Genomic DNA, 27,477 nt, shown 5'->3' on the forward strand with positions numbered 1-27,477 from the left:
GCCTCCTGCCTTCTCCACGTATGCGTCGTCGACCGGTTTCAGTGGTCTCAATCATTAGTGCTACCTTCTTCAGGACTGTCTTTGTTATTAAGAACTTTCTGTTTTGATTGAATGAAAAATGGCTACAAATGAGTTGCCCACCATTCATTTGCACGCCCTATTTAATTGTAGGAAAAGAAACAATCTAACCTCAAAGTGATTTTGTGAGACAATCATACTGGCCCGGTCACATTTGACTAAGGTTCAACTTAACCAGTCTCTGGACTGGGCTTAATGTGTTCAGTCCCGCAACAAACGCAAGACCCCTACAACAACTTTCTGAATTCCATGGGTGGTCATCAGCACAGCCACCTGCCACATTCAATCACAAATGTGACCTGGCCAGTCTAATGGTCTCCAAGTCAGAGGGAGTTTTATTAATGAAAATGTGTGTCATCTGGACTGGTTGATGACGTTATGAAATGTAATAGTTTGAACATACTTTGTGTAAACTTTAATCACATGTCAGTGTGTGTATGTTTCCAAATACCTCTGCTGGAGGGTGAGGGAGCAGGTGATTTATATAAAGTGGGAATCGACTGGGCTCCTGTTGTGCAAGGTGTCCAGGTAGTGCAGGATTAAGCCATCAGTCCCAGGAAATGGTTTGTGGAGTGTGGTAGAGTGTCTGGTGTCTTGCCCATACTATACCTGGAACTTGGGTGATCCGCAAATATTGGAACATTTGTTTGGACCTTGCTACAATGTGCAGCTGCCACGACTCGCTGAGTCCACTTTCTGTGTTCTCCTTCCAGACACTACCCTCCTGCTCACGCTCGCTCCAATACTGCCTGCATAGCAGAGCATCGCAGAGTGCCTGGTGTCCGATGGACATGGCCATGCATCTCCTCAGCTCTTCCCACTGGCTGGCGAGCCTTCAAAACTACATGATTCCTATGCAGCCTTCTCTGGCCCCTGTGGGAAACACGGCCGGTGAGTAATATATCCATCACTGTTCAAAAGGATATTCCTTTTTCCACCACAAACTGCTCTTCACCGGCGGGTGTACGGGGCGATAACCTTATGACGCCTTGTCTGCTGAACTCCTCAAGACTTCCCAATTCTCGGGACTCATTATGGGACGTAGGACTTCCAGCGCCCAAGTATGACTCAACCCCCACAGCGAGTCACTCCCTAGCCCGGCAGAAGCAATTGACTGATGTAGTTTCAGGGGCTGATCCTGGCATCAGCTTTCATGCAAGTGGCTGGCCGGATCACCAAGCGACCAGCCCAGCAAGGGCGGCCCTGGGAGGAGATGGGTTTGCTGGCTGGTGTCTGCTCGGCAGCACTAAAAGGACCATTAAACCTTGAAATCCCGGTAGCTGAAGGGGTGCCTCCGGCTGCCTCCTCGTCTCTAGAGAAATCCAAGATAAGGGCTTTGATCCATTCATCTCCTGTTGCCGCCTGTTGGAGTCTTCCACTACCACACCCTGACTTGTCAAACTTTGTTAACTATGGATGACACCTCATGGAGTCGGCGTCTCTGGCCGAATCTGACCGAAATCTTTCTCCTATCGCCTGCCCTAGGACAGGGTCCCCCGTGGGAAACTCTGCTGCTCTTGAGGCTAATTTGTCTACACTCGAAGATGCAATGTTGAAAATCTCCAGGGTCTTGGATGGCCCTTGCCACTCCAAAAAATGACCATGTCTAAAATCCAGAAAAGGAATTAAAGGCTCTAGTGTCACTCACAATCTTCTTTCCTCTAAACCCAGTTCCTTGCTGTCCAACCTTCATATCCGTTGGCTACGAAAAAAACACTGCTGCCTCTACCTTCGGCTCATGGTACAGCGATGTGTCCGATGCAGAGCTACTCAAAAGCACTGAAACTTGGAATTGGTCCCCAACTCACTAAAGGTGGCTGAAGGGGGTCCTCCAGTATCGACTCCTTCAATAGTCCCCTTCAACTTCAAAGCTGTTGTCTGGAGCACAAAGGTTCTGCCCGCACCTTCAGCTGCCCCTATGCTGAATAATCTTGGACGCTTAGATGCTGTGAAGCGATCTACATCAGGCAACGATTTCCAGTCTCAGCAAGGGTAACAGCTGGAAAGCTATGGGAAGGATGAAATAGCATTGGCACGTGTACCCTTGGACTCCTCTCCTAGTGAGGATTGCTTTAGCCTTGATAGCGGCCTCACCAAACCCACAATCAGAGGTTGCTGTTGAGAAGTCTCCTAAAACGCCCATGTCTGCTGGAGCGGGTAAGCCCGGACTATGGGAACAGGATAACCATTGTTTGCCTGACCCGTCTGCTCCATCTCCTCTGCATCCTAACTTGGGCTCTTCATTGTCAAATCAACTTTTGGAGTGTCCTACTCCAATGAAACCATCGACTCGGAAGGACAAACTTTATCTTCTTTCCATTATGTCTATATTGACTATTGCCCTTGCTCTGTTCACTAAATTATACCAACAACTGAATGACACCCTCAAAGATCACAGCACTGATTTAGCTACGATACACTCTAAGCTAAAATTCTTAGAGGGTTTCATAATGGGTAAGGAAAGGCCTGAACTAAGATCTCGTGAACTAAGATCTCGCAAGCATGCAGAGGTTTCCTATGCCTCCTCACAAACCATCAATGAAATGGGTGTACCAATATCTCAACCTATACAGACAAGGACTCAGTTTACCCAGACAAGAAACCAGTTGCTTGCTGTGGATTTGACCAGGGACCACAAAACCTTTTGGCCCTAGGACTACCGCTGCAAGTACTTCTGCTCAGACAATGGTAACTGGTCCTTGTATTGTTCGGGACATGTCTTTTCAAATCTCAACAGAGGACGGGGTGGGAGATAACCACCCTTTCTCGATTTTGCCAACCAAAACCAAGGGCAACTGAAGAAGACTTCACTGCAGGATCGTGAGAGAGCAACACCAGTGCCAAACAAGGCTCCATCACGCCCTCCAACTGAGGGAAGGCGGGCCTTTGCATCATCTGGGATTAGTGGGGCTGCAACTAAAGGGGGACCCCGGATGGATGGTGACAGAGTGGTGTGGTGCCCTTCTAGGACCCTAGATATGCCCCCATAACACCAGCCCCATCCCTCAGTCCTTGCGGCACCCCTCTAACTATTAGACCGAGAACAACCCGGAGGACGTCCAGATTTTGGTGCCCCCTGCCGTAGTGAAGCCTAACGTTGGAACTAAGATGGTGCCCCAAATTGACAAGAGTCCCCCCATTTCTCCTGGGTTTGAATCCATGAGCAACAAATGGAAAAAATTCAGTCAGCAGGTCCCTGTGGCGGTAGGAATAGCGGCAGCCAGTGTCCCCTCCGCTGTACAAAGCATAAACTACCCTGATGAATCCAAGTACAGGGAGGGGATTGGCAAAAGGAACATAGAGAAACAAAACAACTGGCCCGATCACAAACAAGCCTTTAACGAGTTAACGCTCACAATTGATCACTGAAACTGGAAAGTGTTTGACAAAAAACACCTCCCTCATAAACGATTTTGGAATGGTTTCACTCTATCCCAAATTTGCATTCGTTATGCTCCTCTGACTTCGACCTTCTAGAATTTTCCGACAGGCAACATATGGACTGTTTCTCCACCTGTCATCACCAGTTGTTAAAACCATGTTGCAAGATTCTACAGAAAGCTTGCTACCGTCTGTCTTCTTGTACTTCCTCCGAAGTCTTTCACTAGGTCACCAATCCACTATTTTTGACAGCAGAAACATGGGGAGGGACAATGGACTAAAAGTCCCCAAACCTTTTCCTCCGTTTCACGACCCGTTTAAGGCAGGGTCCTGTCTGGCATGGTTACGAAACTGAATGTGACTTCAAGCGCGACTCTAAATCTCAAGAGGTGGGAAGTGGGTCTGTGCAAAAAGACCTAATTTGCCTTCTTCCGATTGGTCTTGGCTGGCCAATACCCTGCCGTTTTACCCTTCCTCTTAGCAACTCAGACCTTGGTCAAATCATCTTACAAAAGCCATGCCACATGCTTCAACAATTTTAACAGGTTAAAATGTTTCTCCTGGAACACTAAGTGGTTTCATCACTTAACATGTCCTAGCAATCAAATCTGACTTTGATCTAATAACCCCCCCAGGAGACATGGTTGAGGAAGCCGCCGACACTATGGTTTTGTCCCGGCCATCTGTGGGCTTACTCACTGCAGTAAAATCAGGTGGTCCCCTGAAACTTCTGAACTCTGTATCTTCGAACCCTCATATACAAGCAAACCCGATTGCATGGGATTCTGGTCTGCTTCCATCTAACAGCTCTGTCAGATGCATGACCCAGGAAATTAATGTTACTGGAATCCTGCAACAATTTCCAATGATTCATTCATTCATTGATTGTATTGCTTCGAGACTGGATGATTTTTATACAAACCAGGAGCTTAAAAACCTTATCTGTGGTGACCTAAATATCCCTGATCTCGTGCAGTCTAAGTAGGCCCCAACTAAGGAATTGCGATGATCCAAAAACTGCCAAACGTGACAAGTGGAACACATTCATTAACTCGAGCTATGCAGCTCTGCAACAGTAACATCACAGGGGACGTGCCCGCCCAACCCACTTGGCAAAGGAGGGGCTTTTCCTCCACCCAAGACTACATTTATGTGTCCTCAACTTTTTGCCTTTGGTACTCAGCCTTCAGATAATCACCACCGCTCAGAGTGACCACAATCATCTTCTCCCCTCGAATGGTGAATGTTAGTGCGTGACTACACTAGATTACAGTTGACTCAGGGCCTTCGTTAAGGATGTCATCTACAGGAGTTAGGGTTTTCTCTTCCTCGTTTGCCAAAAACTCCTACGGTTGATTATTCTCTGTTGCTGGAAGTATTTTGCTCTAGCCCTGCAACGGACGGCTACACTACTAAAACTAGTCACCATGCATTTGACCCTATTTTGGTGGCAAAGAGAAGATGGGTCAGAAAATTGAGGTGGATGGCAATTAAAACCAACTCAACTGAAGCACTCAGCAATGCTACTCAGCTCAGTGTCTATAACAACTGGCTTTGTTCATCTAAACATCCGAGATACCAGAAAGATGCTGAAAACCATGCCAAGAACATTGACGAGTAGAGATGCCCGTGCCTTCTGGTCACTTATTAAACAAACACCTCCAAGGGCAGATCAATCTAACCCCATTGACGAGGACTCATGGATCAGTCACTTTTCCAAGCTTTACACACCAACTATGGCCACAGTGGAGGAGGTCCTGCCTGTGACGAGTAAGAGCCCTTTGGCTCTCATCTTGAACACCCATGACATAACGGCTCGCAATGAAGCTTAAGATCTTGCGCGCCTCGGTTCCCGATGGTCTCACAAATGTCATGCTTGGTGAGCCCCCGATGCACTGGGCCATGTTCATTGTGTCCTTATTCGATCAGGATTATTACTACTCTTCAAATCCTGAACACATGGAGGAAGGCGATAGTGGCCCCGATCCACAATAAGGGGGATAGATTGGATCCAAGGAACTATTGCCCCATCGCCCTCCTGGACGTTATCCACAAACTGTTTGGTATGATCCTTTTGAACTACCTTAAATGCTTGGTGTAGGGCTACTGCGAGTTACGATCAAATCCAGTGTTGATTCGTGCAAGGCCTGGGTACCGCTGTCAACATTCTCCTGCTACAAATCTTGAAAGAAAGGGTTCAGCGTGAGAAAACAAAGATCTATATGGTATTTGGACCTTGTGCAGGCATTCGACAAAGTAGATAGACGCCTGCTCTGGTCCAAAATGGAGAAAGTCCTGCCCGCCGAGTATACTGGAACCAATCAAGGCTATGCACTCCCACACCACCTTAAGAGTCAGACTAAACAAGTCTGGACTCTCGTCGCTGGCCTTTTCAATTTTTTCCTGGAAGATATGCCTGAGGCTTTTCATCGGAGAAGATCATTCCCCCCCCCCAAAAGTGGGTGGGGTTTACCTCTCCTGTCTACTCTATGCCGATGATGTACTACTCATCGACCAAACGCTGGTGGGTCTACAAATGCAACTCAACGCCCTTAATTACATCAGACAGAATGGGCTCGAAATTAACAAAGGTAAGACCAAAACCATGAGCTTCGGCACATCTACCAGAGGCAAAAAAACAGTCCTCTTGGCAAATTGGAGGTGAAAAAAAGTTCAGAACGTGGACTCCTTTAAATACCTCAGGGTTTGGCTAAGTAACTCCAAGCCGGAAGCACCGATGTTGTCATACCTGGTAGAAAAAATGAACCTCCCAGGCGTGTGCTTTAAACAGGCAATTTGGACGCTTCTCCATTCTACCAGTTATCGGATTCTACAAAGCAGAGATTATTCCAACAGTAGTTTATGGGGCAGACACCATGTTTTCCATCTTAGACCCCTTTTTGTCTCGCCTCGAGGGTCTCTTCTGGAAGCGTGTTCTTGGGGGATCCACAATCTACCCAGATTGCCATTCTTAGTTGAGAACTGGGCCTCTCGTCATTGAGGTAGTCATCTGGGCCAGACTGGTCTTGTTCTGCAAAATGTTCGCCCCTTGCAGACTTCCAATTTTGGACCTGATCTACAACAAGGCAAAACAACTACATAAGCCATTTTTACTGGATTGGTTCCAGGATATGACCAGCTGCTTAGACGTTATTGGCAGCCGTCCTGACCAACTTTTGACTAACCCTAACAGGGTGAAATAAAAACTGAAAAGGTTTGACTGGATTCAAACACTGCAAGTGGGTTCTAAAACGCCAAATGGTGACGCATTTTCCCCTCAAACAACTGGAAGTTGAATAGTGTGTGCATATACCTGAAACACTTCCCAGATAAAAACATGATAATTTTTTGCAAGCCCGGTTGAACTAGTATTTGACACACGAGGTCCAGGCTATTCGAGGACTATGAAAGGTAACAAGTGTCGCTTTTGTAGTCAAATGGACGAGGTCGAAACATTGGTGCATATTGTTACAAAATGCACCAGGCTGAAAGAGCTTTGCACATTTTATTTTTATGCATCCATTTTCTGACTTTGCTGCTTCTGACCCTTAAGTTTGGTGGTCACTTTTAATTGGTGGCGCGAAAATTAAGTATGTTATAGCCCTGGTTCAATTTCTCGAGTGCCCATCTTTTGACTCTGGTACACTTAGTTGATTGGTGTGAATTTCTTTTAATTCTATTTCTCTTTTCTCCTTCTCCTTCTCCTTCTCCTTCGTTTTTGTCAGTTTTCAATCGAATGTCATTGCTAAAAATAAAAAATGTACAATTTGAATGTAATAAATTTAAAAAAGGGTTTACTGTAGTGAGGTACATACACAGATTTAGGACATTGGGTGGCCAAATGTGAAAAATGCAGCGGACCGGGTGGGTCCCGGTACCGCATGAGATGGTGGTAGTGGGAAGGAATGATAAAGATTGGTGGTTATACAAGGTGTACTAGTAATGTGGGCTCCCATTGGGGTAGTCTCACAAGAGCGCAGAGAAACAAAGGCCTTGAAAATTGATGGTTTCGTTCCTGGTCCCAGCAGATCGTTATAAATCTGGTGCCTTCAGCAAAACCCGCAGCCCCAAGAAGAGGAGCCATGTGGTCTTCAAGGGAGGTGTCAACTGGTGCCACAAGACCCCTGTCCTTTTCCTCAGGCAAAAGACGGTGCAGAAAAAGATTTTCTGCTGGCATTCCTAAGAGAAATACAATGCACAGACAAAAACATTTAAAAGAGGGGCCCGGTGGAAGACAGAATGGGGGCATGGCAAAGGTTTCCCTTCTCGTCCAAGGAAGATCGACAAGGGGTCATCTGCTCCATGGGCAGAGGACCATGGTGTGCAATCCAGGTGGTTAGTAGAGTAGAAACCTGGGCAGACTACCGAGACATTAAACCTCCACAACCAGGGGGGTAACAACCAAAGAGGTAATGGCTGGAAGGATTTATAATCTTTTGCTCTGGGCAACCTTCCAGACCATTGTTCTTTGCCTTCCAAGCCATTCAAAAAGGGGTAGTCCAGCCCAAACTGCTTGGTCATATCCTTCTGCAGGAGACCACAAGCATCTCCAAACATGTTTCAGCCTCATTGGGCCGCATCAGTGAGGAGTAGCTTGGGTCTCTAGACCCACCCACATCTGGGCATACCCGTGCCACTCGGGTGACTACAGCACAACAAAAGGTGTGACGACTGGAGGCCAAAACATGAGTGTGGATGCTGGTTGTCTCGTGCAGAAAGGATGCGACCAAGCAGTTTGGTTTGGACTGAGTGGGGCCAAGGCAGGAGAAGAACAATGTCTGGAGGGTTGCCCAGAGCAATGCCAGAGGTTAGGATTAATTCCAAAACTTCCAGCCATCACCTCTTGTGTTTTACATAGGTTTGGAGCATCACCTTTTGAGGATGTAGGGAAAAATGGTTCAGCAACTGGAATCTGAGATATGGTGCGGTGTGCACTCAGCACACTTCGTAGTCAGTTTCATTCTTTCCTCGGCCCATTCACCACAGTCTTTGGTATTCCCAAGAAATACGGGGATGAGAAATAGGATGTGAAGGTTCCACCCAATGTATTTTCCTGTAATCTTCATTATTCCTAGGCCTATTATTCCTCATTACTTACAACCTCTCTCTCCCATCCACACACTGGATGAAATGGAGCATAATTAATTAAGTGAAAATAATTGCTGATGTATTATGGGAAACGCAGTGTTATGCACTCACTGGAAAGAGGAAGTTGGCACCTCACAACTATGTACTCTGTTGAACAAAAAGTAGAGCTACAAGTAGTCAAGATTACTGCTAAATTGAACAGGAGAATAGTTATTGCGCGCAAACCAAAAATCTCCGTTTGGTTTGCTAGATGTACACACCCACAGATTCCAAAATGAAATGTACAAGTTTATTTCCCGTTATCTTTGTAGGCAAAGGCAAGTTTGCCAAATGCATAATAAAAACAACAACCCAAGAAATGACTCATTAGGGACAAGGACAGAGGAATGTACTTATTTACAGAAGGCGTAGAACAAACAGCAGCTACAATTGTACTCTGCTGCGGAATGCTACGTAGAAGATGCATGAATTCGACTTCCCAACAAACAAGAAGCATAGCAACTAAACCACTCCTGGAAATTGCCCAGCCCTCCCAGGTGTAGAACATGAGCCCTCCCAGGTGTAGAACATGAGCCCTCCCAGGTGTAGAACATGAGAACACTACAGGCCAAAGCATCTTCGTACTGCGGGCACACCAGGCTACCCCTCCTAGTCACAGGTAACTCAAACCACCTACAAAAACACACACACACACACTGCACCCAGTTTCTTCTGAACTGCAACACTACACCACAGTGGTCATGCATCACTCAGCCCGCCTCCTCCCGATGCACCAGAGAGACAACAGACTGGACAACTGGCAGTCGAGCGGGTATACAACCCAATGACATAAATAAAAGTTTATCCAGATGGAGACATTATTGCTGCAAACGATGACACAGTAAGATGGTACTTAATCTTGGTTTGCTTCTAAGAATGGGGAACAATGACTCGGGAATGGGATGACGAGCGGCATAGCTTATGGTGTGCGTTTCATGTTGGGAACCTGCTGAAGTGCGTCTCAATATTATGGAGCCAAAGAGGGAAGACCAATCAATGTTTGATAAGGAAATCATTGTCCATATCCAGAGAAAGCAGTAGATAATAGAAAACATAGGAACACTCATCTGACCGATTGTTCCCAAATCTAACCGCGGATCTCCACGCAAACATAGCATTGCATAAGGGCAGTTTGCAAATGGCAACAGGCCTCTCCTCAACAGTGTAAAACATGCATGATGTGCCAAACTCAGCATGTAGTTTTGGCACACAGATATATTTTGGGAAATTGCATGGTCTTCTATTGTACTTGCGATTTATATAGCAACATTTACCATTATATCAATTCACTGTTAGTGGGAATGCCCTGGGAGCACCGAAATCCAGAATGTTGGAGGTCATGAAGTAAAATTAGGATGCGTGCGGGCATTTAGCAAAATAAGGCTTAGCAGTACTGGCCAGGATCCGATGGGTACAACCCATGTGGAATAGGCATGTGGCTGGGTGCCGAGAGTAGCCAGAAGAGACTTGAGTGCTATAGACTCGCCATGTGTCCAGAATGCCCAAATTTGTCATGTGTCTACGCTGCATTCTGTTAGGTGTTGAGGTGTAGTCTTGTGTGAGTAGGCAGAAAGTTATGTGACCAGCACAACCAAATGTTGTCATAGTCCTTGCTGTATTCTGATGCACGCGGGTAGCCAGTGTCAATCGGAATGGTGTGTTATACTTACCTGCCTGGAGTACCTTTGTACACCCAATTGGATAATTTGCTTCTTTGGTCGACTCTTGCAATCTGATGAGAGTTAGTGCAACCCACCATTTTACAGCTTCTCCCCAACCAGCCACTTGACCGACATTGACCGAGCTCTACCAGTCCTTTAATAACTCATGCTTATTGGATCGGTCAAAGATGTGAATGAGGGTCATTCATTATTTGGTATGGAAAAAGTTAGCCTTAGGAGTCAGTTCTGGACTAGCAGTGAGTAGATTGGGGCTGAAGGGGTTGACGGCACCTCATTTTGTTGATGGTTCATTGCATCTCCTTGCACAAGGAACAGAGTTTGGCAGCCTGCTCCATCAAAGATTCCCCCATGTTTGAGCCAATTAGTCTTGGTGCATATATCAGCCAGAACTGAGGGCTAGCCTCACAAAAGCAGCACAAAACTAGATCTGGGGAGCAAGCAGACGGATGTCACATATCAGAGTCGACCCTCACCAGCGCCTTCACCCACAGTGTTTCTAAAGGCTCCAAATTAGTGAAAGGGCAGAATCCAGGAATTCTAAAGCATTTCGTCACATGTGGCATGAATGAAATAGGAGCAAATATTGACCATTAGAGTAACTGTGCATTAGAGTATGGCTGCACCTGCCATACCCAAGGGTGCCTGGATGTGCGGTGTGCATTTGGGTCTCATGTAGATTTGGATTTCCAAGCTCTGTCATAACAGCTCCTAACCAAACAACTTATGCTCAAGCTCCTTTATATAGGGATTATTGTCCAAGACGTGTACTCCATAAGTCCACTGATAACTGACACAGGAACAATAGACTCCTCTGTTCCACCCCAGATAGATATAAAAGCATTATGATACAACTGTGATAAGAATCTTGCAACAGGGAGAATATTAATAGGTTATTAATAACGCACTTAATACCCAGAGGTTTCTAAGCACGGACCCGGGGATCGAACCTGTGTTGCTCTGTGTCATATTGCTTCCAAGGCGAGCACATTGCCCCTGAGCCATCCTCCCAAGACAATACTCTATTATAAGCAGAAGCATAGTAGGTATGGGCTAAACAGCTTGAATTAGGTTCATGCAGGGCTCAAGTCGAGGATACACACGGGTGGACGGTGTCCACCCACTTTTTCAGAGGGTGGACACGGTCCCCCCCCCCTATTTAATTTAGAGGCTTTGTGCAAAATGGTAAACATTTTCACCAGGTTTGCAGGCCGGGAACTTCATATACCCTGATGAAGTGCAGCAAACTAAACGTGAAACGTCACATTTCGGGATTGCCTGTTCTAGGCAAAACATTGGTATTGATTGTTGGAGTTTAAAACGTGCTCAGCTTTTAACATTTTTAGAACACTATTAGAAGAAAACATCCTCTTGATTTTATGAAAGTCAAATGCCATTCGTTCTGCGCGTTTTGTATGGTTATGCAAAGCCAATTGAATTAAATGAACATTCACCTGGATATGCTAATTTCGGGTGACGTCACATCCCATCGCATATGTTAATGAGTCCTCCCACTTTCTTTATGACCTGACCCCCTTGATTCATCTAAGGAATGGTGGAGGCTCGAAAATACTTTGAAACGAACTTCATCTGCTCGTATAAGGAGCATTTCATGATTTGACACGCTCAAATAAATAACTAAAAAAAAAATATTCTTGGATGCCATTTGCTAAGAAATGTCGTAGTAGGTCCAACATTTGCCCCCCCCCCCCCCGCTCCCCCTCCCCTCCCCGGGGGGCCATTCAGCTACAGACCTCTAGGCCTTCATCTAAAGCCATCATTTCTCAAATCAACTCGTTTAGCATTACCGCTTCTCTGCAGGTAAAGGTCCCGTTACTACCCAAAGGTCTTCAGGGGGCTGTTGGAGGAAATATCAGTGCAGCAATTCCATCTGCAGTAATTCATCCACTGTGTAGCATTAAAGCTGAAGATATACCTCCAAGTGATACCTTTGAGTGTTAACCGCTTCCCATCTTCTCAAATTTAAGGCTAAAGCTTGAATTTGGTGGTGCAGAAAAAGTGGCAGTGATGGAATTTCCATCATTCTTTTACTGCACCACCAGACAGCTAATGAGCCAAATTGAGACAGTGCTCAGTCAGCAAGCTGCATTTTTCTGTCATATCAGACTTAGTTTCATAAAATGTTATGTATAATGGGCCTTTTTTCAGTTTCTCTTACAAGTTCGAGCTGACTTCACACTGTGCAAATCAATAGTTCGAAAAAAAAAAATACCCCCAAATTTGACGACCCACAGGAACTCTGACTCGAACAAGCTGATTTGAGTCACATACAAGTCGGATCTGACATGTACTGACTCGGCACGCTTCCAATCACTAGCCATTTCTAATAAAGCTCAAATGGCTTGAGCTTAATGTGCAGTCAGTGCCGAAACAAGTGAAGACCTCCATGGCTCACCCCATCTGTAGAATAAACCCATAAAACTAGTTTATCCTCTCACTTCCATTACGCTACAGCCCTGAAACTTGCACAACCAGTATTTTATTTTCTTGGGAGAAGTAGCAAGTCTACAATGTGCCCCCTTCGCACCCTTTACAATTACAGAAACGTCTGGGGTTCACATCGGTCAAAAATAAGCATCCAGCAATCATGGTTGGTATTCTGTGGCTCAGATGCTTCAGCACCTTGTAACTAACAAGAACCCCACCTAAAGTCAAAGAAAGCGCGCATCAGCCTTTTCTAACAATAGAACTGTTGCTGGCTGGACTCGATAAGCCATCATTCCGTGACCAAATAAATGTAAGTTTAAAAAAAAAATATATATATATATATATATATATATATATATATATATAGCAGCATAATGATGGCATCATATAATGACGCTTCTAATCCTGCAAATCAGACCATTAAAAAAAAAAAAACGGCACCCATACCGCCTCGTATATGGTTTTGTATTGCTGTCTCCCACCTAGTTGTAACAATGTTCTAAAAGGTACTGAACATAGTTTCCCCACTCGTCAGATTTGGAGCCAATTAAACTGCTCACTTGGTGCTGCTTCTTTTTCTCTTCTCTTGTGCACCCCTGCAACCACCCCTTTTCCATACCATTCACGCTGTCCACATACATGGCGAAATTCACCCTCGTTATCCAGACAGCATTACTCTGGTGTTCCTCTTCATGATCAAGGTGCCAAACCCCAATGTGCATCCAGTGGCAGTTACTAGCAAACTTGGTGTCCAGGGCATATCCGAAGGCCCCCGTCCCACACACCCAATTGGTTCACAGCACTCCCAAACTACACCTCTGTCATACAACAAAACCCCTCCTCAATCTGAATAAATAATGGATTTATAAAATGAAGCTGGTTTCATTAGATTGTAATTCAAGTTATTTTCAGAATAATTCTAAATGTGAAAACACAGCTGTTGCTGCCCAAGTAAATGTTTTTCCCAATCACCTGCTCTTAGGGAAGCCCTTGAAGACAGTTTGAAACGGTCCGTACTGGCACACTGGTGTGACCAGCCTATTGGGGTCTGAGGGTCCACTGACCACTGGCCCTGTTTTGCAGGAGTTCTGTTTGTACCACCTCACTTGTATTTAGCCAAGGAGCAATGCTAGACTAACAATATGAATTATTTTCTGCCGAAGGTTATCATTCCAAGATGGCCAGTCGGGTACACTCTTCTTGTACTCTTTCAAAATACCTCTGCGATTTGGAAAGGGGACAAACAGAACCAATGAGGATTCCTGTATGCTTGGCATTATTTCGGAGCATTTCAGGACTATAACAGTGATCAGAGGTCTAACAAGCCTGTGATAAAAGGATGGTTATGTGTTAATCCCTAAATTCATAACTGATGCATGGCCTGATGCTCACATCACGGTTCACAATACTCACCCCAACATTAAAATGTTGGGAACCATGAACCATGCATACTGATTTGGACAGCTTAAGTTTTCGGATGCGAGTATTAAACAACTGCAACATCAGCCACTCAAGGAGTACAAGGGCTTTTTTGCTACTGGTTTCTGAAGAATTATGTATGAGGAAGGGCTGGGTCTCAGTGTGAGCATGCCCAACCCCAATACAGAAACCTCTTTAGGGAATTATATCTACAGACAGGACAGGATAACGCACAAGAGACCCAATAAACAATGCACAAAAAGGATTGTACTTCTTACAAACTTTAGCCTGACCAGTAATAAGATGATGAAGCATTTTAAACAAAACCAGCTTCTAATGCTTGGTAAAGGGTTTACAGTTCCTCGCCCACTACCTCCTCACTATTACACAGGCCTCAGGGGTTATTTTAACAAAAAACATAAAAAGGAAGGAGCATGCCCGTGCTCCAACAGAGCTGGCATTAGCATTTCTTATTAGTGCTGGCCTGCAGCTAGTGAAAATGATGGTGTGGAAGTGCAGAAAGGGCGTGGCCTAGTGGATGTACAATTTGAGGCAACATCTTGGATTGCTTCATGTGTTTTAAGTGTGGCTACAGTATGGCATGACATGTTAGTCAGAGCCACATACACAACATTCCAGTGTGCTATTGTATGGACATCAGACAACAGGTGTAGCTACTGTTACATAAGGGAGCACTACATAGACGCAATTAACCAACAGAGTGGTGACTTGGTCAGCGCACAAATCATTGCTGCACACTGCATTTATTTGCCATGGACTAGTGTCTGCATGGTGACGCACAATGAACTCTGCTTTCCTAAATAAGGTGCTAAATCACATTGAGTTGCTGTCTGGTGTTTGCGCTAGGCAGGGACTGGCTTGTTTAGAAAAGACCTTTGATAGTAAGCATTTAGTCCATGTCCCAACGTAGCCACTAGAAAATTTAATCAAGAAAATGGCAGCCTTTCCAGGGATGCACCATATGTAACTGAAAAGTAACATACAAAATAAAATAATGTGTCAAATAAAGAGACATGAAAATAAAGAAAATAGTTTAGTTTTAAACTTGTCTGTGTGGCACGCAAATTCTCTTTGCAGAATGCATAGGTTTTATCAGCCGATACTTGTGCTGGCCTGATTAATAAAAATTGTCAAAGATATATTTTACCAAATGACCCACACACAGGCTTAATACAGCCTCAAGATAAAAGCCTTGAAAATCCTCAAACCAATAGTATACATTGAACAGTCCTGCTTTTTGTTGTAATTCTAAGACTTCATGTTACTTTCTTAGCAGGAAATGGATACCTAGTGATACTTGGTTCACGGATAAGCACTTTGACCAATGTGAGCAATTAGGCAGGTGTGCGTTATGTTGTAGGCTTCACAGCTTTTTTATATTGAATTTGGTTTGTGATGTTTTGTTTCACTCATTTTTGAGATTTCACTCCAATGAACATTGTAATTTTGTATTGTTTATTCCGTCTAAAAGTATTCACTATTTACAGTACATGTTAATTAATTATATGATCTATTATTGGATATTTTAAGCTGTTCTAAGTTTACACACAAAAGTTGAATTTTCCTCCATCAGCTCAATATTGTCCATAGACTGGTACAAATAAGGAGTCTGGACATCAGAATATTAAATCAGACACCCGTAAAGAAATGTGGGATAGTCTCAAACAAGCTTTATTTTGTTTAAGGTTGGGAAACACCAATATTAGTAAACTGATGCCACATGTTCAGTTCTTAACACTGAAATGTTAAGCACATACTGTATAAAAAATGGCTTGTTAAATGAGCCATCACTTAATTTGACCAACTTTAAAAGGCTGTCAGCACAAAGAACGAGGGGCATTGGGTGTGTGACTTCAGAGCAATTCACGCACTGCGTTCGGAATATGCATTCCTTTGTTTGTATATTTCAAACGCATCGCGGCCACCCATCGATGGCAGATGAGCACTCACCGGCAAAGCAGGCCGCTTAATCTGTTGTCGGCAAGCTCAGAAGCAGCTTTCGGGCCCCTTACTGCACCCTCCTCCTGTGCCATTAAGCTCTGCGCTCCGGGCGGTCACCTGCTCAGCCCGGGCCACGAAACTGGGCTTGCTGCCCAGACTGAAGCTCTGTATCGGGACCAATGCGGTAATGACTGCTGTTCATTGGTATCCCTGCTGGGCTCTAGGTTACAATTTTATTCTGTGGTTTTCTCTGGAGATGTGATTTATAGCTCTATTGTCAGGTAAGGGCTGCGCACCAGTTAGTCATCAACTAACTGAGAACTGGGTTGTGGGGGCAATGCCATCTTCACTAACCCCCATCATGTGCAAGATTAAAAACATTGCTAACAATGAAATTGTGCGCTTTAAGCTGCATATGAACATCAATGTTAAGTCCACACCACAGCACCTCAATTCATGAAATAAAAGGGCAATCAAAAATGTGTTTACATGTATGGGTCACATGTGGAGGGCTCAGTGGAACCCTCCACTGGAAACTGCTACCCAGAATAATTTTCAAAGTGGCCCCATATTACACATTTTCAGCAAGCTCAACCCTTTGCCTATGAGAAATGTACAAAATAAAATAGGTTTTCACATAAAAAAAAAAGAGGCCCAGGGTGCAGTCTGGGGGTAAAAAGACAGCCCCAGAGCAACAAAGATGGCAAGACCATGCTAGGCCCCATTGTGAGAGTGAAGCTGGCTAAATTTGGAGTTCCATTGAAGTATAAAAGCCAGTACAAAACAGTGACTTCAACATGAGGCCTAGTGAATGAGCAAGGATTGACCTCCCTCCCTAGGGTAGGCATTCAGCCAGAAAAAAGTGAGAATTAGAACTGGAATATTGTTAACTGCGTCCAATGGATTTCAAGGACATGTGGCATTTCAGATGCTGAATTTGTGTGAAGTGCACATCAAAGGAAATAAACATTTAAATTAGTGTGCATTTGGAAGCTAAAAAAGGAGGAATGATGCCTTACATTAAAAAAATAAAGTTGAATGACAACTTGCCTTCACGAGGAAGAGACATAATTTCAGCACATAAAAATACAACATTTATTGGAAAAGGGCAGTTTAATTTTTGCACAAATGAAAACTGGTTCTTCGGTAACTGTGGCCCATCTGTCTGCGCCAGAGTACTAGTGAATCTACCTCTATTCTAATGTAGTAGAAAAGAAAGATTTTATTTATAAAAGCAGGTATAATATATATATATATATATAAATATATATATATATATATATATATATATATATATATATATATATATATATATATATATATATATATATATATATAAAATGTTTCATGTAAGCACATCTTGTCGATTTAAAGCTGTATTTTCTGAAGGTTGGGAGCAGCTGGTGTTCCCCCCCACTAAACTGAAAGGGCTTGCCTTTGTAAATATGAATTCAAGACCTTTGGCTGAGGACCCCAGGAAAAGAAGAAGATCTGGTGGTCAATATAAATGCTACGATATATAAAGATGTAGATTGAAATTAAGGGATTTACAGATAACGCAATCAACAGAAATACCTTTAAGGTCAGGTTCCCCATTAATGGTGCATTAGCTCTGAACAAAGACCCTGTGAAGCCCAGGAGGAGAGGGTAGGATAAACATTGGCTCGAGCCGGTGGCTGGTCAATGCTTACGGAGAAATAAACAATTAAGAATTGGATGGGGCCCGCTGAAACTGGGAGCACCCGTTATGCAATGCCATTGATTAAGCATTGAATACATTTTCTTGAATAAAAAGTGCATTGTGTACCGAATCAAGCTCACCCTGGGCTCATGTTAAAGGGCATAAAAAGCCAGCTTGGACCTTCTATAACTTAGTTATGAACATTATGATTCTGGCATCTTCATAAATCTGAGGAATTGGAAATATTGATAGATGTTGGAAGTATGCAGTATCAGAGTTTAACTATTTTGCTGCAGCAGCAAACAGCAAAAAAAAAAAAAAAAAGTTGTGGATCTGCCCAGGAAGCGTGTGCTGAAATAAAATTAGTAATTAGCATTGACACGTAGAATACAAACATATATAAATGTATGTAGTTATCAGACAAATATAGCCTAACTGCCAGTTAGATTTTCAGAACCAAAAAAATAAATCCCACATGTCATTTTGAGATGACAAATCTTTCTCTTCCCTCAGCCTACATCATACATTTGTCGCAACTTCTGGTCCTATCAGCAGCCAGTGGGCGCCTTGGTGGGAGGTGATGGGAGGGTGCTAGCCAATCCTTACCGTGGGAATTATAATGATAAAGTGTCATCGGCCCTATAAAAGGTTAATGTTCATCAGAACAGGGCTTTTCACTTTATTCCTGGAGATAACCTGCGAGGAAGAACTGGCAGAGAGGCCTCAATCCTTGCATTGGAGACAGTGAAATCTAGAAGTTAGCTGGGACCCAACCAGAGGAGCCAGAGAGTCTGGGTGCATGAGAAAATCATTGACTGAAAGTCCATGAACAGATCTGTGCTGTCCTCAGAGGAGCCCTGCTGTTTTTCCCTGACCAAGGCCTCCTATGTAAGGAGACTAATCCAAAAGCTTCAATTGTTTGGGGAGCTACCAAACTTATCCCTTTCCATTAGTGGGTAAGGGGGGTGAAACTAGGTAGGCCCTTGGCACATTCAAATTAATTCCACTATAAAAACAAATAAAAATCACCCTATTTAAATTGCATTGTGGTGGAACAGCCCACCTTAATCATTTCCATTAACTTGTGGGAGGAGGGAAGCTGTGTAGATACTTAGTGCATTGAAATCCCATATAGGAAATCATAGGAGGAGTGTGGTTAGAATTCGAAACAAATTGCATGCCCAGTGTGTTATAGCCAAATATATATATATATATATATCCGTCCTTTTGAAAACCCCGACTAGTGTCTCCATATTCGCAAAATAAGTATCCTTAAAACGCTGCTATTCAAGTGAATGTGAGGGTGCAAAACAAAATTTCCCCATCGATTCTCTTGCCTCCCAAACCAGAATCCGAGAGCACTGCCTGCCCTTTGAATGTGTGTTGCAAAACAATGTTTCCATCGTATTCCCTAGGTATTGTTTATTTGTAAAACGCTTATGCACAAAACGCTTCAAGGTGCTCAAGGGAGGGAGGGCATATGGGAAACGGGTTACAGTCAGAGGCCTTGAACATTCTGAATACAGATTACCCTTAATGGAAGTGTAAATGGTGCATAAATCAGGGAGACAAGCAAAATGTGTCAACAAGATTCTGCAGACTAAGTGCCAAGAATATAGTGGGCAGGTAGGGTGAGGGTAGGGATAGGGAGACAGAACCTTTATCCATTACTAGGCTCGATATGACTCTTGGGATTCATGTACAGCAATTCAACAGAACAAGTAAATGGGTAGGCAGGAGGGTGGTAAAACAAACCTGTGGGGGAGAAAGATAGTCTACTCCATTACCAGGCTCAATATGACTATTGCAATTTACATAGAGCAGTCAAACAAAAAAGGTGGAGGGGAAGCAAGCAGTGTAAAATGTGCATGCTCCAAAATCGTGTTTTATATGTTAACAGGTAATGCAGGGGTGGTCACACCCCCAATACGCTTTTAGATGGAAGCAACCAATGCAGAGGGGCACAGCAACAGTTTTCGATTCATTTTTGTAAGGATGTATACTAATTGACCTTTTCATAATTGATCGCGTGAGAATTGACCTTCTGCGCAATTGATTGTGAAATGAAGGTCAATTAAAACATATGCGGGGAAACCCCCTGCAGCCCCCCACTCAATCTGAAAAACCCTGCAACCCCCTACCCAATCCCATTATATATTTATTACCACAAACCCACCTCACACATATATATAAAAAGTTAAATAAAAAGGTAAAGGTCAATTGTGCAGAAGGTCACTTAGGACCACTATTATTAGGTCAATTGTAAAGGGTCAATGTGTGTAATCCCTTTTTGTAAAACACTTATTGTAGTACAGGAGTGAAAAGGCAGCATAGGTAAGAGTAGTGAGTGTAATTGCCAAGGTTCAGGTAGAGGTCCACATAGGGTAAGTTGACAGAGTCAAGGACATGCTGCATGCCGACAGAGCAGAGGGCCACACTTCTGTTTAAACTCTCAGCGGGGAATCGCAGATTGGGACTGCATGTTTCAAAATGTTAACTGTGTTTTAATAAGAAAGTAATTTGGACTTGCGATATTGGGTGTAGTGCCACAGCATTGATGGTTCACGGCACTGGGCCACTTAGAAATACTAAGTTTGTTGGAATGTGGTCCCCCTCTTTAAATCCTTCGGCTTGTCCAATATAAAGTGTCCGACACTGTAAAGTCCTGGCATCCAGATCCACATCACCATAAAAAACTAACTACTTGTAGATCTGAATTTATATGGGAAAATACAGGAATAGGTGACATGATGAGCCAAATAAAACAGGACCGACAGAATATCTAACAATACAGTAGCTCTGTTTGTGCATATTTTTCATAATTTAGTGCAATACCAGAGTGGCGTAGTTAGTCAATATTACTGGCCTTCAGAATATCCTTACGCAGAAGCTAAAACAATCCAACATTTACTACTTGCCCACCTGGAGCAAATCAAGGAGTGTCTCCTTTGCAAGGCACCCATCAGCATGCATGCCAACATCAGCATGCATGCCAACATGCCATATTGCAGTTGGGAGTTGTACTGTATTTCCCGGAACAGGACTAGCAAGTCCAAGAATTCAAAGTTTAAAAAGTCTGGACTATCATCTCCTGGCCGGAATAGGACGTTTTGCCACACGATTCAGAAAACACTGGATGTTGAAGCAGACCACTACCTTCATTACAAACTGTAGAATACAAAACAGTGGGCTAAAATCCCAGCTTCTTCACTGGACCAAAGTATATGATCTTGGACAAATCATTTTACATCACAGTTTCCTTAGCCGACAGTTGGTGGCACGTTCATATGATTGGTGCAGAGCACACAGGAATTCCGCCATAATAAATCATGTTTCTCATGCTGTTCATGGCTAAATCAATGGTGAGCTGCAATTTCTGTTTTTGCACCCCAAAAGTCACTGAAGTCAATACAAATTAAACAAATCTACCTTCAAATATTAGAAAATACCCCAAGTCATACTGTGAGGAATTCGACCATCTGCATGATGGGGATGTGCTTGCCTGGGCTTTTTGAAATGTTTAATTAAATGGAAAGATGCTACATCAACCTCTGGAAAAAGTGTGGGGCTAATCCACACACATTTTCCTTTGCTCACACCATGACAAATGCATAGACCTGTGTACTCTGGATGCACACAGGCTTCTGGCCCAGTCTGCTATGTCATTTTGGTGGAATGTGGCAGCCAGAAGTATATTAGGTCATCTCCTGGAAGGCAGGGGGGGGGTGGGGGAGGGGGCCCAACCACGCATCCCCCTGCTGATTAACACAGGCTCCATGCATCCACCCTGGTCTATTGTTGGGCCCTGCAGTTGGTGGCAGCGAGTGACATACCAATCAGATGTTACTTCAAACAGGCCCAGAAAGGGCCTGGCTGCAGAGATTAACAAATTATACAGGAAACCAAAAAAACCCTTCATATGTATCTGTCAAACTGAAAGATCCCACCCTCAGTATTATGGTCGGGGACTGTGTATAGAGTAGGGTAGAGAAAGCGAGAACGTGGTTCACAGGAGCCAAGAGTCTGGTCTCGCTGCAGCGTCAAGGGAGACCTGCTGCTTTAATTGGGAACCACAGAGATCCATTAACCAGAAAGACTCTGATCAACAACAGACAGGAAGATGGGTGGGACTTCGCATGACAGGTTTTCACCCCTTTGATATTCCTGTTGCCAAGCACTCTGGTTGTGACCTCGTCCATACAGGAGATTATTGGTAGGCACCCCATGATTGGTTCATTAAGGTAAGCTTAGCCTACACCAATCACAATGGCCCATTTGGCTTTAAAAGCTGGCCGAGCCCCTCATTAGGCAGATCTGATGACTTCACCAGAAGTAACTAGGAAGAACTCAACCTTGGACCCTGGCTGAAGGTACAGTTGCTATACATCTTCCAGAGGTGAAGGAAGGCCAGGATTTCCAGAGAGGGAAGCAAGACCTCCTCTCCATAACATCTCCCAAGGGACAGAGTGAGATACAAAACTCGGAGGACCCGCCAGCTGCTCGGTACCAAGCCAGCACACAGTGTACCCTGCTAGGCTCTGCAGCAAGCTTACTAGGTAGGAGTGCCAGAAGCTCTCTGAACCTACAATCAAGTACAAGGCGGCTGCCTCAACACACACATCTGTGGGCCATCCGCCTTTTGACACAAACCCCTTGAAGAAGCTGGGATGCATCAACAGCATCTACCACCGCCCGCTTAAAGGACACTTTTGACCCAGTCGAGTTCCTAGATCGTAACCGACTGCAACGCTGACCATTGTCAAGCCGCAGTCACTGAAAGAAACTCAAGACATCTCAACCAGTGCTTCAGAACCGCCGATCAGTAAGTACTCAGACGATTCCGGGCCCTGAGCCGCCGTGTCGGCCAGCCTGCAGCCATTTCTCCAGCGTTGCTCGCCAAAATGTAATGCTGCCTGATACCCACAGACTCCAGTCTCGAACTCTGCACCAGAACCTGCAAAGTGCCCTGAAGCAGACTCGACCCTGTGGAGCACCAAGAACATATACAGCACATGGTACATTATGGTTCTGACCCCTGGTCCTTCCCAGAAGGCCCCCCAAACCGAGACATTTAAGACCCATTACTTCCTTTGTGCTAAAGCCAAGAAACCTTAGACTGTTTATTAAACATACCGATTACCCTTCTGTCAGTATCCAGAGTGCATCCCTTTTCATTCTTTGAAACAGTCGGTCCTCTGCATTCCCTTACAGGGTGGGTTGTATTTTGTAGTGTTGTTAAGACTGTTGTGCTATAAATAAAAGTAGATATTTTTGATACAACCTAACTGGACAGTCCCTTTTTTCATTGGGTAATAAGTATTTTCGTGGTGTTGTAACTAAAAAACAATACAGCACCTTTCGGAGATAAGCCTGCCGTTCCGTCCACATTACCAAAATTGAACAAGGTTTATAATGTGCTTGTTAGTCCTATGTGTTTGGATCCCTTCTGGCGCATTAGAGGTGTGGGGCTAATTGATCACCTCTTGACCATTGGTACCCTGGATGTATTCACCCCTGGACCAATGGTACCCCAGATGTTGATTTGTCACACGTACTTTGGGGGCAATGCTCCAGAATTGACAAGCGGATTGTTAAATAAGATTTTCCTTTTTGAGAAAATGTCTCCCCATTTTGTGAGTCCCCCAGCATCTTTACTGGACTATTTGATTTTTGGATTGATCCTCCCCCACCGAGTGAGTGGAAATCTTTTTCCACACTCCCTCATTCTTTTACTCGGACCTTGGGAACCCTACTTAACTCTTTTTGGTACTTTTTAATGGAGTTAAGCTTTCCTGGCATCTACCTTTTCTCATTGCAGCACTCAACACTTTCTGTGCAGTGTTGCTGGGAGTTCCTGGAGCTTCAATTTTTATTTTACCTGTGATAACACATGTTACCAGGGAACGGGGACACCCTTGACCACCTGTTTTTATTTTGTGAGATCAGCACACCCCACCTTAAGTGAAGTGCTGATGGTAAACAACGTCTCTTCTCGCCTCTCCAGTAGCTTTTTGGTTAGTGTGACAAATTTGACAGACTTGTCACAAGTCGTCTTCACAGCTGCTGTAAGGGACACAAGGGTTACCATTTGCCTACAATATTGGCTGTTTATTTTTTGTCCTTTCTTGTGCCTTTTTCTACTTAGCTGGGTGGGGGAGATCTTGATGGGTATTTTGTCTTTGACAGGCTTCTCTTGGAAAGCCTGAGAAGACCGAGTGCCTGAGAGGACCAAAACTCTGCATGTCCTGCAGTGTGCCTGCCTGGTATAGTTTGCATTCAGAGGCTGTCTGTTCCCATCAACCTCAACTTCTGTGCCACAGGGAAGCTCTGAAGAGGACAACTTCCTCCCTTGGACTGGTGGGCTTAACCAGTCCCAAGACAATCTGCATTTTGCACCCTACCTGGAAGAGCAGCGACCTCCAATGCCCGCAATTCGGGGTCCTGTGCCATTTTGTGTTACAATGTCTTCCGAACTGCAGTTCAGTTTGAACCTTTGTGGTCATCCTTCTGGAACTACAAACTGAATCCCACTCCATTCCTGAAAGTCCCCTCAGCCAAGACGAGGGTTGACAACTGGAGCAAAGTCTACTGCACGACAACCACCAGATCCACTCCAAGGTCTTCATGCCGGTCACCAAGACCGAGAAACCCTAACCAGGGTCTGCTGTCATATCAGTGTGGGGAATGTCTTGTTGCATTAGCTGATTTGCTTGAAGGTACTGTTATGCTCCTAGTTACTTACCTGGCGCACTGTTTTACTGTTGTGTTGATCCTGTGCTTCTGGGGCTGCAGATAGCTGCACCTCGCACCACTCCAGGGTACACCTTGATCTACACAGAGGAGGGAGGGGGGGGCAACCCATTGTGCTCTACCTTGCCTTAGGACACTTGTCCTTGGGGCAATCTGGCTAGGGAAACTAATTTCCTTGCCAAAATAAACCTGACTGATACCAACCAACCTGCTAACCTGAAAGGTTTCTGCGAACTCTGCTTCTTTGATCCCTGAACTCTGCTTTCTTGCCTTCCTCAGACCTTGGTCAAGGTGCCCCAGTGTCCTCTCTAACTTTGAGAGACTCACCCAAGACAGGGTTGGACTTTCTAAGATTGAAGTTAAAAAGTGATCAAAGTTTTAACAAGTTTGCATATATGTTTAAGGAGATTTGATTATATGATTTGTTATCATTATTGCTATTCTGAAGTATCTCACTCTATGAATATTACAACTGTTCTCATGTTATATTGCTATGTGATACTAACTTACTTGAATGCTTTAAGCCTTAGTGTAGATAAATAAATGCCTATTTTTTTATGTAACTCCCAAGTACGTAAGAGTCCTTGAACCAAGTGTATGCTCGAGTTGTGTGTGCCCCACTACAGCCCTCCTAAACTAAACCTGGCTGATTGTCGACAGCTACCAAACATTTGGGTAGTTCAGGCTAAACCTAAGGTTTGCAAACCTACTCTTCTAAGGGGGTCTTTGTAAAGTCTGGTCACAGACAGGACTAGAGAGAAGGAAAAAGAAAAAAAAAAATGATATATATAAAAAAAAAAAAAAAAACACGAACAGGGATGCTGGAGAAGGGGAGTGGACTAGGGTGACCAGAGGTCCCTGGTTTGCCGGGACTGTCCCAGAATGGAGCACTGTCCCCCTTTCTCAGGATTATTTTCAACCATTGTAAAATGCAGTGGTGCCGGTTTTCTGGTAGCAGGTCTTCATGGCTAGCAGTCAGGAATGCACAAACACACACAGAAGAAATGTTGCATTTTACGAATTAAGCTAGTGGTAGTTTGTTATTATATGCGTTTATTCCACCAGTAACGCCAGGGACGTCATTTCACCAAAATGCCAGGGGTAGCGGAAGTGACATCACACGACCCTTGACCCCTGATGACATCACAGGAACTGATATCATTTGACCCCACCCCGAAGTGATATCGCGGGAAGCGATGGAACACGAACCTTTCACCCGTTGCCAAAACAGGAAGTGACATCACAGCATTGTACAGTACGAAAAATATGGTTACGATATCACTATAATGTGATGTACATTTCATGCAAGAATGGATTGCCATATGTAGCGTTAAGGTCAGTGTGTATAGGCCCATATTACCAAATTACTGTGAATGCAAGCAGACGCCCATGACCAAATGATAATGATGTGTTACTATATAGCACTTACACTTAAGCGCTTTATATAGAAAAAATATACACCCAATATCACCCAACCTGTCTTGGTACTCATTTATCGACCTCAGAAGGATTAAAGGCTGAGTTGAGGCGTTTAAGAACAGACTAAATCAGTGACTCACCCCCTGAGGTGTGCCTGAATTAAATCTTTAATGAGTTTTGCAATTATTGTACAGAATTCCAGAAAGACACATTATTTCTTAATTAGGGTCAGTGCTGAAAGTGTTAGACTTGTGGCACTCCTGTTCTTATTTGTCTTATTATTTTTTTTTTTAAAAGGGCCTGAACATGAGAGCCAGCCGCTCCAGGACCTTGCATTACAAAAAACGAAAAAAAAAAAAAAAAAAAAAAAAAAAAAACGAAATGTTTTTTTTTATTTCTTTTTTTTTAACAGAGGTCGCAAGGGAGACCACAGAGGTCGCAAGGGAGACCTCAGAGGTCGCAGTTGCGACCTCTGGCGACCCCCAAATGACGTCCCTGAGTAACGCTTAAACCTCCTTCTGCTCCAACTGCTACTGAAGTGTAGTGCCTTGACTGCCACTTTCAACAGTTAATCCTACTTTATGTTAGTTGCCCCGTTTTTTTTACTTTTTTAAAACTGGTCACCCTAAGTAGAACGCAGTGGTAAGGGCTTGACCGTCACCTGAACACAGCGCATAGTTTGCGACCATCAGCTTACTCAAGGGTATTTAAAAAAATTAAATTATATATATACACACACACATTAATTACATCCGACTGCTGATGCACATCACGTGACACGTTTTCACTTCACTGCGGAAGACAAAAAAAAAACGCGGTCTTTTTCAGCTGCGGGTTATGACCGACTATATTAATCATTGAAGCGTTGAAAACTCGCGGCAGAATCAGTAGTCTACGTTAAAATGTCAACAACGCTTTCTCAGTGTCCTATGTCCTAACAACTGGAAAAACGGGCACAACAGAAACATAATTCTAGGTAACATTTCACCTGGATAACTTGCTCCTTCCGCCACTTTGTGTGGTCTGTTCAGCTTCCCCTGCTCCTTGTGGTGAAACACGACTGGTTGCTCGGTTCCTTTTCCTTGGCCCCTTCACTCCTTCTCCTGCCCCTCCCTCAATACGGATGCAGACAGGCAGCGTCGGCAAAGAGAATGTTGCATCGCAAAGGTACCGTCCGTGGCCCAGACATGGTTAAAAAAGCACTGAGCACTACCACCCGGAAAACGGTACATTCCCCAGCATCCAGAGAGTGTGCCCAAACTCCAATTAAAACTAAAAGTGAAGGGGTGGGAGATCCCTTAACAATGAATTGATTTGTCGAATGAGAACGTTTTCATTGAAAAGCAGCAGTTTTAAAATATGCTCCCCATACACATTTAGGAAATAGCAATTAAGTCCTGTTTTTGTTTTTTAATTTGTTTGATTTGCAGTCTCGGATTTGTAATTCCGGAATTATAATGTAGAAATCCAGGACTTCAAGTCCCAGAATGCAAAGTAATTGCTTTCTGGTTTGCACCCTAAAATGAAGTTATT

General features: G+C 44.0%; 1 protein-coding gene across 3 annotated transcripts in view; it reads right to left on the minus strand.

The window, feature by feature from the left end:
* The window catches only part of TOR4A (torsin family 4 member A), a 265,452-nt gene that overhangs the window by 64,709 nt on the left and 173,266 nt on the right, over positions 1–27,477 (minus strand). The window contains exon 1 of one of the 3 annotated variants that reach the window (XM_069609840.1): positions 26,933–27,123. The exons of the other annotated variants lie outside the window; for them this stretch is intronic. The gene's annotated coding sequence lies outside the window, so the exon portion shown is untranslated. Of the gene's footprint in view, positions 1–26,932; positions 27,124–27,477 lie in introns of those variants that run through there. 3 annotated transcript variants of the gene reach the window in all.

Source organism: Ambystoma mexicanum, chromosome 8 (assembly GCF_040938575.1).
Source record: "Ambystoma mexicanum isolate Mex_15411 chromosome 8, UKY_AmexF1_1, whole genome shotgun sequence".
Lineage (NCBI taxonomy): Eukaryota > Metazoa > Chordata > Amphibia > Caudata > Ambystomatidae > Ambystoma > Ambystoma mexicanum.